Genomic DNA, 17,588 nt, shown 5'->3' with positions numbered 1-17,588 from the left:
TATGCAATAAATATTTGTTGAATAAATTAATGAGAGAGATGACATTCATCTCTACATAAAATAAATGTCTGTTATAAATTTCCTATAAGCAAAAGTAAAACCATCCAATTACCTCATAGTCCAGTTTAAATCATTAGGAGAACGATACATGAATACCTTTAAATTGATAAATTTAGTACAGGAGATCTGTGGTTTGAAAGCAATCAAATAGTGAAATAAAGAACAGTTTAAGAGTTCTTGAAACTTACATAAATAAAACTAGAAAATGGTATTATAATTTGAAAACACATATTAAAAGTGAAAACGATATTCCAATTTAAAACTCTAGATTACTGTGGTGGATTGAACTAAAACCCCAATTTAGACATATTCTTGGTCTTGATCCCCTTTCTTGTGGGTGTGAGTCCATTGTAGGTAGATCCCTTGAAAATGTTATTTTAAGGTGTGGTCCAACTGAATGAGGTTGGGCCTTAATCTGGGTAACTGGAGTCATTTATAAGCAGAAAAATTTCAGAGAAAGAGAGAGTGAAGCTCATGGGGAAGAGCTAGAAGCCAGAAGTCAGAACCTAGAAGAGAAAGGTAAGGACATTACCATTTGACAAGAAAGACAAGGAACCCCAAGGATCATCGCGAGCGAAAACAATACTGCCGCCAAGAGGAAGCAAGCTTTCCAGCCAATGCCTTCATTTGGACTTCTGGTCTCTGAAACCATGAGCTAATACGTTCTTGTTGTTTAAGTCAAAACCTGTTTGTTATATTTGTGATAGCAACATAGCAAAATAAAGGCAATTATTATTTCTGCTTCTTTGGAATTAGGAAATTATTAGGGGGTAGTATTTTTGGAGAAGACATTCAGATATTTTCCTAGAGTCTAAATACTAAAATCATCTGAAATGTGGTTTTGATCATAGACATAATCTTTGTGCTAACAAGCATAGGGAAACATTAATTATATTGTAATGTGTTGTAAATAAGAAAAAAAAAGTTTCCAGAAAATATAATGATATGTGTAAATCAGTAACAAACACACACAAAGCTAATAGAAAAATGGGTGAAGAATATCATAGGGTAGGTACAGAAGAGAAAACCAGAATTAGCAAGATTCCCAACTGCCCTATAATTTAGAAAAATGTTAATTAGCAATAATGAACTATGACTCTATAGCTTGATTGACAAATATGTAAAGTCTTAAAGTCTGAAAATGCTAAGTATGAGTTAAGTTATGGAATATTACTCTATTGAAGAAAGTATGAACTGATATAACAAATTTGGCAATTTCTAGAAAAGCTGAAATATGCATATACTCTGATTCAGCTTTTCTGTTTGAATGAAGCACTGTTACCACAACCTAAAACTCCATTTCACTTGATTTGATTTGGATATAATCCTAAGCAGATAGAGATAGAATGTTTGGAACCAAGAAAGCTGTAATCTAATTAACTGTGTTGCAGCCTGTTAGGACACATCTATATTAAGATGGCCTAACTGGTCAGCATGGGATCTAGAAATAGGAAGCCTAACGGTCAAAAGAGTATTAATGTGCCTCTAGATCTTCCCATGAAAGGAGATGACCAATCACTTGGGATAAACTGTCTGAAACAATGGGCAACTGTATGCTACTATTGCAGATTTTCTCAATTTTATACTACGAACATTTGAGACAGGACAATTCTTTATTATGGAGGCCTGTGTCCTATGCATTGTAGGATGGTTAGCAACATCCCTGGCCTCTACCTACTAGATGTTGATAGTACCAAAAATGTCTCCTGACTTTGCCAAGTGGCCCTTGAGGAGCATTTGGCTCCCCTATGGTAAGAGTTGTACTGTTCAAATGTCATGAATATGTCATTTGCCATGGAGGCAAGGGTTCTGATTCCATATATTGGCATTGTTTCTGGGATTAGTAAGGATTTTGTATGAATCTTGTGCTTACCAATGAGAGTCTAGTTTCTTGACTTTCAAAGCTAAGGAATAGAACCTAGAAATGGTGAATACATCAAAGTAGGGTCACTGTTTGAAACCCTGCCAGTGGCTGGCTGGTCCTCCTAGATGGCATCTTGGTCATAGTTCTATTAACTGAAACAGCAGCCAGTAGGATTTTCACACACTTGGCCTTTCCAGGAATCTATTGTAAGGAAATAGGGAGAAATTATGACAAAGATTTATGTGTGAAGAATTCTTTGCTGTATAATTCACAGCAGTGCTTATGTGAATCTTTTTCTGCTACTCTTTTATTGAAGTGGTAGAAACCCCTTTTAAACCTATGTAAGATAAAACTAAACAAAGCAAAAAACAGATGTGAGGAACAGGTCTGTATATTTAACAAAATTGTAGAGAGGGCAATAGTGGAGAATGATTTATGCATGACTAGATTCGGTAACCTAAATGATGCCAAGACTCCCTTGTTCTATCTTTGTATCTCATCTCTACTTCTATGTTGACTCCTCTCAAACTGTAACTGAGCTTTCCCATATGGTATGTGGTATGGATACTATTGGAAAGTATTTTTCAGTGATCCAGCATCCAGAGATAAGCACTACTAATAGTTTTCTATCTTTATGTATGTTTGTATGCATACACACACATGCAGAAGCATGCATAATTATTTGGGGACCAAACTGTATATGTACAGTTTTGCAGAATGCTTTTGTTAGCATTTTACTATGAAGATTTTCCTTGTTAATGAATTTTATTTGAAAATCATGTTCGAAGACTGCCCTGCGTTTCATCGTCTCTACCTTCATATAACCATTTCCTACAAGGTAATGGTTTCCTTAGCATTCCTGTAAGATGTGATTTTTTTTTCATGGATATAATGCTAAAAAGGTGTCAAAATAAAAATAATTGAAAATAAATATATTTGATTTTACCCTTAGAATAAATTCTTAAATCAGAAATGGTGGATCAAAGGGTATGTATGTTATTGAGGATCTTAAAAATAATTACCAAAATGGTTTTGAGAAAGCTGTTCCAATTTATGTTTTCACCAGCATTGTATGAGAATGATTATATTATTATAAATTTGTTAAAATTGGGTATTACAACTTACAAATATCTTTGCAAATTTTAAGGCTGCTTTAATACTCTTGAATTTTTTTTTTGTATATTTGTTAATAATTTGTAATTCTTTTGAAAATTGTCTAAGCATGCTTTTGCTGGCTTTTATTGGGCTATTTCTTTTCCTTATTGAATTGGAAGAGATATTTGCTAAATTTATTAACCCTTTCTCATATATGCTGTAACCTTTTTTCAATTTGTTATTTGCATTATAATTTTATAGTACTTTCAATACACAATGACTTTGGGTTCATATTTAGACAAATTATCAATACCCATTGTCATATTTAGACATTATTACTGAGATTGGAATAATTTCATAATTTTTATTGCAAGCATGCCTCCCTTCTCAACTTTCCAGTTTATGCCCTCTAATACCCCAACTTCAGTACTTCTTCCCTACTAGACCTTCTGCCCATCAATCCCATTATCTTTTGCTCTTCCATAACACTTCGAAATCCTGACTTCTTCTTCACCAAGTCAAGATTTCCACTGTGAAAGTAAATCTCTAGAATATATCTTAAACTCCCTTGACTCCCTTCTACCATTTTCTTGTTCAACAAAACCCCAGCCCTGGGTGGATCCATCTCTAAGCTGTTTGCCATATGACTCAATGCAATGGAAGAAAAATGCAGCCATGTTAACTGGTTTCACAATCAATTCATGACCATTGTTCACCATTGGGCCCTTTTCCTCTTTGCAGTAGTCACATTACATTTCCCAAAGCTTTTAACAATCCTTCTCCCTCCTCACTGCTAGGATGATCTTGCTTACTGTTTGATTGAGAAAATGAAGGAAATTGGCAGAGATCTTCCTCACTTCCCAAAAGCCACACCTGCCAACTTGTGTGCTTCTGTAAGGAACACTTTGCCAAACCTCTGTTCATATCATATTCTGCCATTGCTCCTCTGCAAGGCCAACATTATATTTGTTCATTCGATCCCAGTCCCTCTTCATGGTCATTACTTAATTCCAGCAATGGTTTCCTCTTTGTACTGCATTGTAATTGTGTCACACTCTACTGGTTCATTCTTGTTTTGATTTTTGTTTAGATAGAATGAAACTATTTTACATTCCATCTTTTTTTTAAAAAAGAAGCCCTCCTTAGATGTCACATCTACTTTCAGTTGCCATCCCACATTATTTCTCTGCTTTAGAACAAAACTGCTTTAAAGAACAGTCTATATTTGTTCTCTCAATGTCCTCTCCTCTTGTCTTTTTGGAACCTTTTTGAATCAGGATGCGGTTCTCACCTTTCCCTGGAAACATCACTTTGCAAAATCTCCAAGATCCTCTTGTGGACCTATGAGCATCATTTCCTCACTTGACCTCCAACACTTTCTTCTCTTTTGTTCTTACTCTTACTTCATTGGCTACCCCTTTTCAAGCTTTTTTGCCCATTCTCCCTTATTTTTTTTTGTCATTTATGACTTCTCAAAAGACAACCTGTGTTTTTATTTTTAATATCCAGTCTGTTATGGATGAATATTTTTGCAATAGTAAATAAAAAGGAATTACTAGAAAAATGAAATGCAAAACACAAGCCCTAATTTTGTATTATAATACTTCTTCAAATTGTGGTACAAGTTTCCAAATGGATTCTTAACAATGGATTCTTTGAGCTCCACTGCTCCATATATGAGAATGGCCCTCGGTACTTTGCTTGTCTTTCTATAGTTATTTCCTAGGTTTCACCTACTATTGTGACTACAAATACCAATTTATGCTGATAACATCCAAATTTTTACCTTTGGTCAGACTTCTACTCCAGACTTATGTATCTCCACTTGGCTATTTAATGAGCATCTCAAACTTAATAAGTTCAAAATAATATCGTTCCACACCAAATCTGATCCTCTCTTAATTTCAGTAGATAACAGCTCCTTCTTCCAGTAGCCCAAACAAAACATCTTGCAATCATCCTTGACTTCTCTCTTTGTATCCAATTCCATCTTCTTTCTGTTAGCAAATACTGTTGGGCAACCTTCAGAATAAACCCAGAATCCAAACATTCTTTGTAAACTTCTACTGCTATTACCCTGGTCCAAGCTGCCATCCTTTCATCTGGATTATAACAATAGCCTCCTAACTGGTGTTCCTGCATTGACCCTACAGTTATTCCCCTTATAGTGTATTCTCTACACAGTGATGGAGTGATTCTTTTATATATGAATCAGAAGTTGTCAATCTCTGCTCAAAATTCTCCATTGGTATACCATTTCAGCCATAATAAGTTCAAAGGTCTTATCACACCCAGTATAGCCTGTGGTTGTCCCCATGTCTAATACACAAACACACACCATACCACCATAACCAATTCCACTGCTCCCAACCTGCCATCATTACTACCATTGTCATCACCACTACCATCACCACTAACACTTCCACTGCCTCCGAGACCTTTTCCCTTTCATTCTGAAGTTCCCTTGTACACCCTGGACCTGCAGGGTCTTTTTACCAGCTCTTCCTTCTGCCTGGACTGTCCTGCCCACAAGCATCCCCCCTGTTCTTTCCCTGACTTCCATCAGATTTCAGCCCTAATGTCATCAGATTAGAGTGACTTTTTCTGACATCTATATATACAATTTCAATCCCTCCTTTTTTCTTTCCCTGCTTTATTTCCCTTCGTACTACCAACCACTGATAACTTTGTATTAGTTTGCTTTTTTTTGTCATCTCCTCCCACCCTCACCTCACAGTAGAATCTAAACTACATGAAGGCAAGGACTATGCCTCTTTTGTTCCCTGACTTTTTTGCAGTGCTAAGACCAGTGCCTTACAGTAGTACAATGGAATAAATCTTTGTATCTATGTTTGGAAAATATTTCCCTTAAAAAATGACAGCTATATATTCAACTATATTTTCTTCTGAGTGTTTTATGTCTTCTTTAATTTTTTTCTTTTTTCACTCCATCCAGCATTTAAGTATATGTTATAACATACACCAAAATAACAGCCTGATTTTCTTCTTAATAGTCAACCAGTAATTTGGAGATATTTATTTGTTTCTCTATTTGAAAGACATCTTTTTTATGGATCAACATTTTCTACAAAATAAGGATTGTTTCTGAAATTTCTATTATAAATGGTGCTCTATCTAAAAAGAACTGTAATTATTGCAACATAATTGCATGCTAAAGTAAAGATGGCCGGGATGGCTGAGGTGTTTGAAGGACAATTCACTTTAAGGAAATACCTATATTATTATTATTACTGATATTTTCTATAGTGTAGATACTTTTTAAAAATTAATTTCAGTGCCATATTTAAGTTTTAACGAAGCCATTTTCTTATATAGTAAGAATAAAGTTTTTGGATATTGTCCTTTTGACATATTAAATGTCTCTACTTTATCCATCTAGCATTAATGGCTGCAGATAAGAAGGTGGAATGATTCCCACTTCTGGAAGTGGGGATCGTGACTTGAAGTAAGTCTTTATCAAATAAGGAGTGAACTCTCCCATTTTATTCCATAAAATCATGGGAAGAAAGAAGACAAAGATAAGAGAAGAGCGTAGTAATCATGGATGCTCTGATCTCCACTTTACAGACCAAAAACCAGAGAGGGGAAGCACTTTTGTTGAGGACTAAAAGGCTTTTCCTTTGTGCAAATTTAAAGTTCCCTGAAGAGAACTCTAAGAAGCTGTCATTTGCTATTATGAGGAGCAGTGATGAAGTAATGGGAAGGTCTTGAGGCAGTCTGTGCTTCTTCACATGGCCTGTGACATTTACAGGGTGTTCAGAAGTTACTATATGCTCCTGTGCAGGAATGTGGTAGTGCAGAGAGGGCCAACCATGTGTTATGTGGACAGAATTATTTGTGACCAGAGACAAATGGTTAGACCATGGATTCCAGCAGTGTGAATCAGCATAACACCTTCAAAGGTTAGACTGGATCATTTGTATCTCACCAGTCACTTATTCAGCAACCAAATCAGACTTGCGACTCTGCAGCAGAAATCAGTGTGGATTTAGAGGGCACTACATGGCCACAAAGCTTGCTTCTCCACCATGTTGAGATAAGCCACACCTCTCAGACCTTCTACAGATTTAATGGAGAGATGCTAGGGGTAGGGAAGAGTAAGACTGCTTTTTTTTTTTTTTTTTTTTTTTTACCTAAAGAGTCTAAGTCATCTGTTAAAAACTATGTAAACCAGAAGAAAAAGCATACCTTTCTTGAGAAACTTGAATCAAGTTTTCATTAAGCTCTTCTGTTTAGCTTAGTTGAGGCATATTTCGTTAGCTCACTTGAATGATATAACCAATTTCAAAACACAGTATAAAGTTTAGTCAAAGATGTAGTTGGTGCCAAAATTCTCATTCAAAGAGCCCCTGTACAGTTTCAGTATAATTTGTTAAATAAAATGATATAGGTTCCAAATTGCAGTTAATGGAGATAATATACTACCAATATTTTCAGTCAATTAGCTAGAAAACATTTCTGAAGAAATACGTGAATTCTTAAGTAGAAACTTTGTTTCTATAATAGTAAATTTAAGATATTTATTGCTATATCTAATCAGGACAGAATCTGTTATATATATTCTTTGACACCCTTATTAATATCCTCCTTTAGATGTATCTATGACTTACTAACCACAGCCAATGTAGAATTTAAGCAGACAGAGAGTCATTGTAACAATATATATGAAAGACAGAGATGCAGCAATTAGGGCTTAGTTTAGCCATTAATATTCTGAAAAGCAATTGTAAAAAGAAAGCATGAGTATTTGAACATTGGAGTTCTTTTGTAAGAATATAAATTTCTATATGCCAATGTTTCTACAGCATTTTTGACAGACTTCCATGTTTCCTCTTTCATTATTTATTACTACTCACATTAACATGTATGAAATTCTCCAAATTCTTAGCAGGCCAACATGTTCTCATGAACTCTATTTGGGATTTTACCAATTTGAACTTTAAAGTTTTAAACATTGCTACATAGCATAAGAATAAATTAGTACATGCACAATTCTTTATTTTTATTGTATTTTACATATAAATATACCATAAAATTTGCCATTTTAATTGTACAATTCAGTGTTACTCATCACTTTTACACTCTTGTGTTACCATCACCAATTTCCATTTCTAAAATTATTTTATCACCCCCAAGAGAAAGTCTATATCCATTCCCCATTCCTCCTATCCCCAACCCATGGGCAACCTCTCATCTGCTTTCTGTCTATGAATTTGCTTATTCCAGACATTTCATGAGTAGAATCATAAAATATGTGCCTTTTTGTGTCTGATTTATTTCACTTAACATTATGTTTTCAAGATTCATCCAAGTTGTAGCAAGTATCAGAACTGCCTTCCTTTTAAGGCTCTATAGTATTCCATTGTATGGATATACCACATTTGTTTATCTATTCATCTGTGGGTGGAAATTTGATTGTTTTTCCCTTTTGGCTATTGTGAATAATATTGCTATGAACGTTGCTATATAAGTATCTCTTTGAGTTCCTGCTTTCAATTCTTTGGGGTATATACCTAAAACTGGAATTGCATATGATAACCTAAGAGTAGAATTATCATATGATACCTCCAAGTTAAACTTTGTGAGGAATTGCCAAACTGTTTTCCACAGCATCTGCACAATTTTACATTCCCTCTAGCAAGGCACAAGAGTTCCAGATTCTTCACATCTTCACCAACACTTGTTATTTTCCATTTTATAAAGATAGTAGTGGGGTGGTGGACTTGGCCCAGTGGTTAGGGCATCCGTCTACCACATGGGAGGTCCGCAGTTCAAACCCCGGGCCTCCTTGACCCGTGTGGAGGTGGTCCATGCACAGCGCTGATGCGCGCAAGGAGTGCCCTGCAACGCAGGGGTGTCCCCGCGTAGGGGAGCCCCACGCATAAGGAGTGCGCCCCATAAGGAGAGCCACCCAGCGCAAAAGAAAGTGCAGCCTGCCCAGGAATGGCACCGCACACACAGAGAGCTGACACAACAAGATGATGCAACAAAAAGAAACACAGATTCCTGTGCAGCTGACAACAGAAGCAGACAAAGAAACAAGACGCGGCAAATAGACACAGAGAACAGACAACCAGAGGCGGGGTGGGGGGTGGGGGGATAAATAAATAAATCTTAAAAAAGCAAAAAAAGATAGTAGTCACCTTAGTGGGTATGAAGTGGTAAATTTGTTTATAGATTTTTCGTAATCCTTTTACTGATTTATTTCCTCTCCATATCAGGAAATAGAGGGACAGAAACGTGAAGTTTGCTTAAGGTAAATTAGGATAACCAATCTCCCACCTACTTCCTTACTTCTAAGATGTATTGGTGGAGTGGGTGGGATGGGTTATTTATTTATTTCCTGAGCCATGTAGTCTGAAGCCACGACTCAGTTTCATGTTTATCCAGGCTGCTTTCAACTCCATCTTGGAAAACTTTCACTTTATTACTGGTCAACACCTGGAGTTACAGACCCCGTTCCCTAATGAAATACCCCTCTCCTCACCAGAGAGCCAGCAGAGAATTTGTTGTGGGGTAGTATGCCTGCATTTCCTCCCTTTTCCCTTCCTCCATATAACTACCACTCAATATTGTATGACTTATCAAACTTTTCTCAAACTTCTATGGTATTTATAAGGAATTGCAACATAGGAGAGGAAAATTAATAACATTTTTTGTTGAATTGATCTTCTGGATACCCAAATTAGCCCACTTTTCTGGACACATATTTATTGCATTTAGCTTTCTCCATTGCCAACTGCTCCTGCTCCCTTCTGCCCAAAGTTGCTTTTCCTCTAACCAGTATCGTGCAAATATCTCTTACCTTTTAGGACACCCACAGGATAGATTTGCCCCAGGATCCTTCATCCTACCACTGCCAAACCTTAGTTCATGATTTTAGAGAGTAATAACATCAAGGCCATTACAACCTTGGTCCTACTGAATGCTAATAGGCATGCAGGGCTTTGTCCCTCTATGTCTCACTAGGAGACCCAGATATGATTCTGACACCATTGATACTAGATACATTGATTTTAGATACTGCTTATTCTAACCATAGTTCAGAAAATAATGGTAGACCATCCCCACACACTCTTCTCTTAAAGATAGATATTAATTCTCAAAATAGTAGAGTTTAATCCTACAGTGGAGAAAGAGAATTCTAACTGCTGCATAATTTTCAAACTGTCTCCCTTCCATTGAAAGGGAAACATATGTACCTTAAAGAATGGGTGATTATGAACATACATAATGTAAATTTTTAACTTAAATCTTCTACAAAATTACTCAAAAAGCAAACATTAAGCACAGTGTTCGAAGGTGAAACCTTGGTTAGATATTCCTATGTACAGCAATAGCCTTCTTTTTTAAATTCTTTTTCCCTTTAACAGCCTTTTATTTTTAAGCTTCATTGTGATAACATATAAAACATAAAAAATACCATTTTAACCTTTTTAAAGTGTACAATTCAGTGACATTAATCATTTACAATGTTGGGCAACCATCACCACAATCCATTATCAAAATATTTTCATCACCCCAAACAAAACACTGTGCCCATTAAACAACAACTTCATGCCCACTTCTCCACAGTCCCTGGTAACTCTAATCTACTGTCTTGTCTCTATGAATTTGCTTATTCTAAATATTTCAAATAAGTGGAGTCATACAATATTTGCCCTTTCTGATTTTTTAAAAGTATATTTTTATATTTTTAAAAGGATACTTAGATTACACAAAATGTTACATAAATAAATATAAGGGATTCCCATATACCCCAACCTCCCACCCTTCCCCACATTAGCAACTATTTTCATTAGTGTGGTACTTTCATTGCCATTGATGAACACATTTGGAGCATTGCCACTAAGCATGGATTATAGTTTACATTGTAAACTCTCCCACTCAATTCTGTAGGTTAGGAGAGGCTATATAATGGCCTATATCTGCCATTGTAATGTCATTCAGGACAAGTTAAAGTCCTGAAAATGCCCCCATATTACACCTCCTTTTCCCTCTCCCTGCCTTCAGCACCTCCAATGACCACTGTCTTCACATCAATGATATAATTTCTTTCATTGCTAGAATACCATAAGTCTATAATAGAATACCAGTAAGTCCACTCTAGTCCATAGTTTATTCCCCAGTCCTCAGGATTTTCGGATGGTGATACCCACGCTACTGCTAATTGAGAGGAGGTCTCATCTAATACGGCTGATGGATGGGACTCTTTTGCTTGCAGTAGTAGACTCTCTTGGTTCCTTGGTATGGCAGTTTTCCATCCTCACCTCCTTTTTAGTTGTCCTGGGGGAGTCCAATGAACCAGAGGTTAGGTGTTGCAACTACACTGAGGCTGAGAGTCCTCCTGGAACATGGACAGCCCAAAGATTCAATTCTCTTGGACATACACCTTCCAATTCCAGCACCAACTACACATTCAAATAGAAGGGACAGAAGAAGCTCATGTAGAGAAGTCACATCTGAGTCCAACTCTGTCACAATTGGGAGCACGAACTCCAAGGTAGGGCCCATGGTGAGGAACCAAACTGATGAGTTATCTGTGATGACTGTAGGACCTGGGTGTCTCCAGAGCCCTCAGGAGCCCCACTATTTGGGTAGTATCTACTTTGGCTGTCTATGAGATCTTGCTGAGACATGCATAAGCATCACCTCTGGGATGACCTCTAGATTCACTTTGAAGTTTCTTAGCCATATACACTCATTTGTCTTTACCTTTCCCCCCTTTTATTCAAGGTCATTTTCCATTTGCATTGCTCATGGGGTTTGGTAGTAATCCCTCAGTGCCAGGGAGGCTCATCTCCAGGAGTCATGTCCCAAGCTGGGAGAAAGGTAATACATTTATATGCTGAGTTTGGCTAGAGAGAGGCTACATTTGAGCAAGATGGAGGCTCTCAGGAGGTAACTCTTAGGCACCCTACAGCACTAGGCTAAGTTGCAATTTCAAGAGCAAAGTCTCATGAGCATAACTGTCAATATCAAGGACTCATCAATGGACCATCCTTCTTCACTAGTCATTGCCCTGCACTTGGGGGATTGTTGCTTTTCCATTAGAAAATGTGGCAGAGATCCCCAGGATGAGAATTCAATATTCTTTCAGTCATTGTGTAAATCTCCACCCACTGTGACAATGCCCCACGAAATTTGAACACATTTATGTACAATATGTATGCCCAGGTGAGCTTCCTCCCAGGTATCCCCCATCACTGACACCCCACACCAATGATCCTCCCCTGCCAGAGTTGTAACACTTCTGTAGTACAAAACTTCAAAAATGAAGACAAGAATATTGCCAAATACAATTAATAGGAAAATGAGATAATGATAGTTTTAAACATATGAAATAAAATATATAATTTAGAAAAACTAAAACTAAAATAAAATTTTAAATTGGGATAATAAAAACAATGGAAAATATTTTTAAAAGATTTTTTTTTCATTTAACTTTTCATCACTGTAATATCTGTGTCCTGTATGTACAGTGACATTTTCTTCCATTTCTTCCCCGGTGTCTTACTTTTATTCATTTTGTCTTCAAAGAAGTTTTAGGTCACAGTAAAGTCACATACAGAACACTGGGGACTCCCATATACCCAACATCCTTCCCCTTTCCCCCCTTCCTGTATTAATAACCTTTTTGTGTGCAGATGGTACTTTTGTTACAACTCATGTACAAATATTGCAACATAGCCACTAAACATGATCAATGGTTTACATTATGGTCTACACCCTTTCTATTTCTTGTAAAAGTGTCTTCCATACTCTAACTCTCTGAGTCTGCTTATTTGCTTAATTCATATCAGTGAGGTTATGTAATATTTGTCCTTCAATGCCTGACTTACTTTACTCAACATAAGGTCCTCAAGATTCATCCAGGTAATCCTGTGTGCTATTACTGTATTCCCTCTTACAGATGAGTAATCTTCCATTGTACGTATATACCACATTTTGTTTATCCATTTATCTGTTGATGGGCATTTGTGTTGATTCCAACTTTTGTCAATAGTGAATAATGCTGCTATGAACATTGGAGTGCATACATCTGTTTGTGTCCTTGGTTTCAGTTCTTCTGGGTGTATACTCAGCAGTGGAATTGCTGGGTCCTATGGCAGATCTATAGTTAGGTTTCCCAGGAACTGCCAAACTGTCCTTCATAATGGCTGAACCATTCTACATTTCCACCAGCAGTCGATGAGGGTTCCCATTCCTCAACATCCTCTCCAACATTTGCAGTCCTCTGTTTTTTTAATGGCCATGAGTCTAATGTGTGTAAGATGATATCTCATTACGGTTTTGATCTGCATTTCCCTAATAGCTAGTGATGTTGATCATCTTTTTGTGTGTCTTTTAGCTATTTGTAATTTTTCTTTAGAGAAGTGTCTGATCAGATCACTTGCCCATTTTTAAAGTGTTTTTTTTTTATCTTTTAATTTTTGAGATAGGCTTTCTTTATATATGCTGGATATTAGGCTCCTATCAGATATATGGTTACCAAATATTTTCTCCCATTGGGTAGGTTAATTTTTGCTTTCTTAACAAACTCCTTTGAGGTGCAAAAGTTTTTAATTTTAAGGTGGTCCCTTTTATCTATTTTTTATTTCACTGCTTGTGCCTTGGGTATGAAGTTCATGAAACCATTTCTTAATACAAGTCACTGTATATGCTTCACTACATTATCCTCTGAGGTCTTTATGATGTTGGCTCTTATGTTTAGATCTTTGATGCATCTTGAATTGATTTTTTTATAAAGCATGAGATGGTGTTCCTGTCTCATTCTTTTGGATATGGATATCTAGTTCTCCAAGCATCATTTGTTGAAGAGGCCATTCTCTCCCAGTTGAGTGGGCATGGGGGCCTTGTTGAATATTGGATAACTGCATATGCAAGGATCTATTTCAGAATCCTCAGTTTGGTTCCACTGGTTGGTATGTCGATCCTTGCACTTATGCCATGCAGTTTTGACCACTTTATAATATGTTTTTAAAAAATTATTTTATTTTATTTTTTTATTTCTCTCCCTTCCCCTCCCCCATCCTAATTGTCTGTTCTCTGTGTCTATTTGCTGCGTTGTCTTCTTTGTCCATGGCACGGGAATCTGTGTTTCTTTTTTCTTGCATCATCTTGCTGCGTCAGCTCTCCATGTGTGTGGGGCCATTCCTAGGCAGGCTGCACTTTCTTTCGCGCTGGGCAGCTCTCCTTATGGGGCGCACTCCTTGCACGTGGGGCTCCCCTATGCGGGGGACACCCCTGTGTGGCAGGGCACTCTGCGCACATCAGCACTGCGCATGGGCCAGCTCCACACAGGTGAAGGATGTTTTAAAGTCAGGTAGTGTGATTCCTCCAATTTCATTTTTCCTTTTCGATATGTCTTTGGCTATTTGGGGCCTCTTGCCCTTCCAAATAAATTTCATAGTTAGTTTTTCATTTCAGTAAAAAATGCTGTGTTGCCTTTATTGGAATTCATTAAATCTAAGGATCAGTTGGGTCAGGTAGACATCTTAATAATGTTTTGTCTTGCCATCCATGAACAGATAATATTCTTCCATTTAGTTAAGCCTTCTTTGATTTCCTTTAACAGTGTTGTGTAGTTTTCTGAATATAAGTAGGTTACATCTTTAAATTTTACCTAGGTATTTGATTCTTTTAGTTGTTATTGTAAATGGCATTTTTTTCTTGATTTCCTCTTCAGATTGCTCATTATTGGTGTACAGAAATGCTACTGATTTTTGTGCATTGATCTTATAACCTGTGACAGTACTGAACTAATTTATAAGCTCTCGAAGCTTTGTTGTAAATTTTTCAGGGTTTTCTGTGTATAGGATCATCTGCAAATAGTGAAATTTTACTTCTTCCTTTCCAATTTGGATAACTTTTATATCTTTTTCTTGCCTAAATTCTCAAGCAAGTACTTCTAACACAATGTTAAGTAGGAGTGGTAATAGTGGGCATCCTTGTTTCATGCCTGATCTTAGGGAGAAAACTTTTAGAATTTCACCATTGTATATAATGTTTGCTGTGGGTTGTTCATATGTATCCTTTATTATGTTAAGGAAATTTCCTTCTATTCCTATCCTTTGCAGTGTTTTTATCAGGAAAGGGTACTGTATTTTGTTCAATGCTTTTTCTGTGTCTACAGAGATGATCATGTAATTTTTTTCTTTCAATCTGTTTCTGTGAACATATGTCCAGGGTGCATGGTAATGTTTGGATATACTCATAGTGGCAACAATTAAAAACCACAGTAGGGGGGGTACTGGGTTCCCGGCCAGTGGTGCTCTGTCGTGGTCCCTAGGGGAGCAGCGACAGTCTCCCAGGTACAGTGGTGGGGACCGGGAGGGAGTGAGGGTTCAACAGTGAGCCCCTGATACTAATGACTATGCTTGTGAGCTGATAAACCCAAAATAATAACAAGGCCTAGAGCAACTTTGTGCCTGGGAATTTCCTTCTGTCAGCCTTCATGTTACTCAAATGTGGCCAGTCTCGAAGCCAAACTCAGCATGTAAATGCAATGCCTTCCCCCCAGCGTGGGACATGACACCCGGGGATGAGCCTCCCTGGCAACGAGGGACCACTATCAACTACCAACTGATGATGCAACTGGAAAATGACCTTATACGGAAGGTTCAATGCGGATCAGCAGAATATCCATGTCTACATAAAATACCATGACTTTAAAATGCTGTTTGACCTAAAGTAAGGGGGAAATGGAAAGGAGAAATGAGTTTATATGGCTACGAGTTTCTAAAAAAGAGTCTGGAGGTTGGCAGAAGGTTTGCCCTCATGCACAACTGAGCAGAGTCAGAGAGACAGATAAAGCAGATACAACCCCCAGATATTGGTTCCTTTGAGGGCTAAAGAGACCCATGGGAGTTATGGTCACGGCCGATGGGGTTAACTACCAGGGCAGATGGCCCCTCTTTGGAAATGGTGTTTATGTGTGATGAATCTGGACTCAGATGGGATCTCCCTTCATAAGACTTTCATGCTAATGTGCTGGAGGTGCAGTTAATGTTGGGGTTTAAGATATATTTAGGGGATTTGAATCTCTGGACGGACAATGTGATAGCCAGATCCTGAGCCTCAACAGACTCCAGCACCTACAATCTGATTTATTGGACTTACCACACTCAGCTAAGATGGAGGTGAAGAAGGACAACCACCACACCATGGAGCCTAGAGTGATTACAACTGAAAATGGGAGGATTGCATCCAGCATCCAGGTGGAATCTGAGCCTCCTCTTGACATAAAGGTGCAATGGACACAACCAATCCAGTGTCCACATAGAAGAGGTGGCATTGGATTGGGAAAAGTGGACATAATGGACAAAGGGTATGGGGAAAGGCAGGAAGAGATGAGAGGTGGAGGCATCTTCGGGACATGGAGCTGCCCTGGATGGTGCTTCAGAGGTAATCACCGGACATTGTAAATCCTCACAGGGCCTACATGATGGAATAGAGGAGAGTATGGGCCATGATGTGAACCAATGTATATGAGGTGCAGAGGTGCCCAAAGATGTACTTACCAAATCCAATGGATGTGTCATGATGATGGGAACGAGTGTTGTTGGGGGGGGGAGAGGGGGGGTGGGGGGGTGGGGTTGAATGGGACCTCACATATATATTTTTAATGTAATATTATTACAAAGTCAATAAAAAATAAAAAAATTAAAAAAAAATCTGTTTCTGTGGTGTATTATATTGATCGATTTTCTTAAGTTGAACCATCTTTGCATATCAGGGATATGATCCACTTGGGCAGGGTGTATAATTCATTTGATGTGTTGTTGAGTAAGATTAGGAAGTATTTTGTTGAGGATTTTAGCATCTAAGTTCATTAGAGAGATTGGTCTGTAGTTTTCCTTTCTTGTGGCATCTTTTTTTGGCTATGGTAATGTTGGCATCATAGAATGAGTTAGACAATGTTCCTTCTACTTCTATTTTTTTTTTTTTTTTTTTGGAAGAGTTTAAACAGGATTGGTGTTAGTTCTTTCTGGAACGTTTGGTAGAATTAATCTGTGAAGCCATCTGGTCCTGGGCTCTTCTTAGTTGGGAGGCCTTTGATGACTAATTCAATCTTGTTACTTGTGATTGGTCTGTTGAGTTCACCAATTTCTTCTTTCACCAGTGTAGGCTGCTTGTATGTCCTAGAAATTTTTCTAGTTCATCTAAATTTTTGTTTTTGTTCTCATATAATTTTTTTTCAAAGTATCTTCTTACGACACTATTTCTCTGGGGTCAGTGGTGATATCCCCTTCCTCATTTCTCATTTTGTGTATTTGAATCTTCTCTTTTTTTCTTTGTTAGTCTAGCTAATGTTTTGTCAATTTTATTAATCTTCAAGAACCAGCTATTTTTTTTGTTTATTTTCACTAGTGCTTTCTTATTTTCTATTTCATTTAGTGCTGCTCTAATCTTTGTTATTTTCTTCTTTCTTCTTATTTTGGGTTAGCTTGTTTTTCTTTTTGTAATTCCTCTAGTTGTGCAGTTAGGTCTTTGATTTTACCTCTTTCTTCTTTTCTGATATATGTGTTTATAGGTATGAATTTCC

Source organism: Dasypus novemcinctus, chromosome 11 (assembly GCF_030445035.2).
Source record: "Dasypus novemcinctus isolate mDasNov1 chromosome 11, mDasNov1.1.hap2, whole genome shotgun sequence".
Lineage (NCBI taxonomy): Eukaryota > Metazoa > Chordata > Mammalia > Cingulata > Dasypodidae > Dasypus > Dasypus novemcinctus.
Note: the sequence above shows the minus strand (reverse complement) of the source record.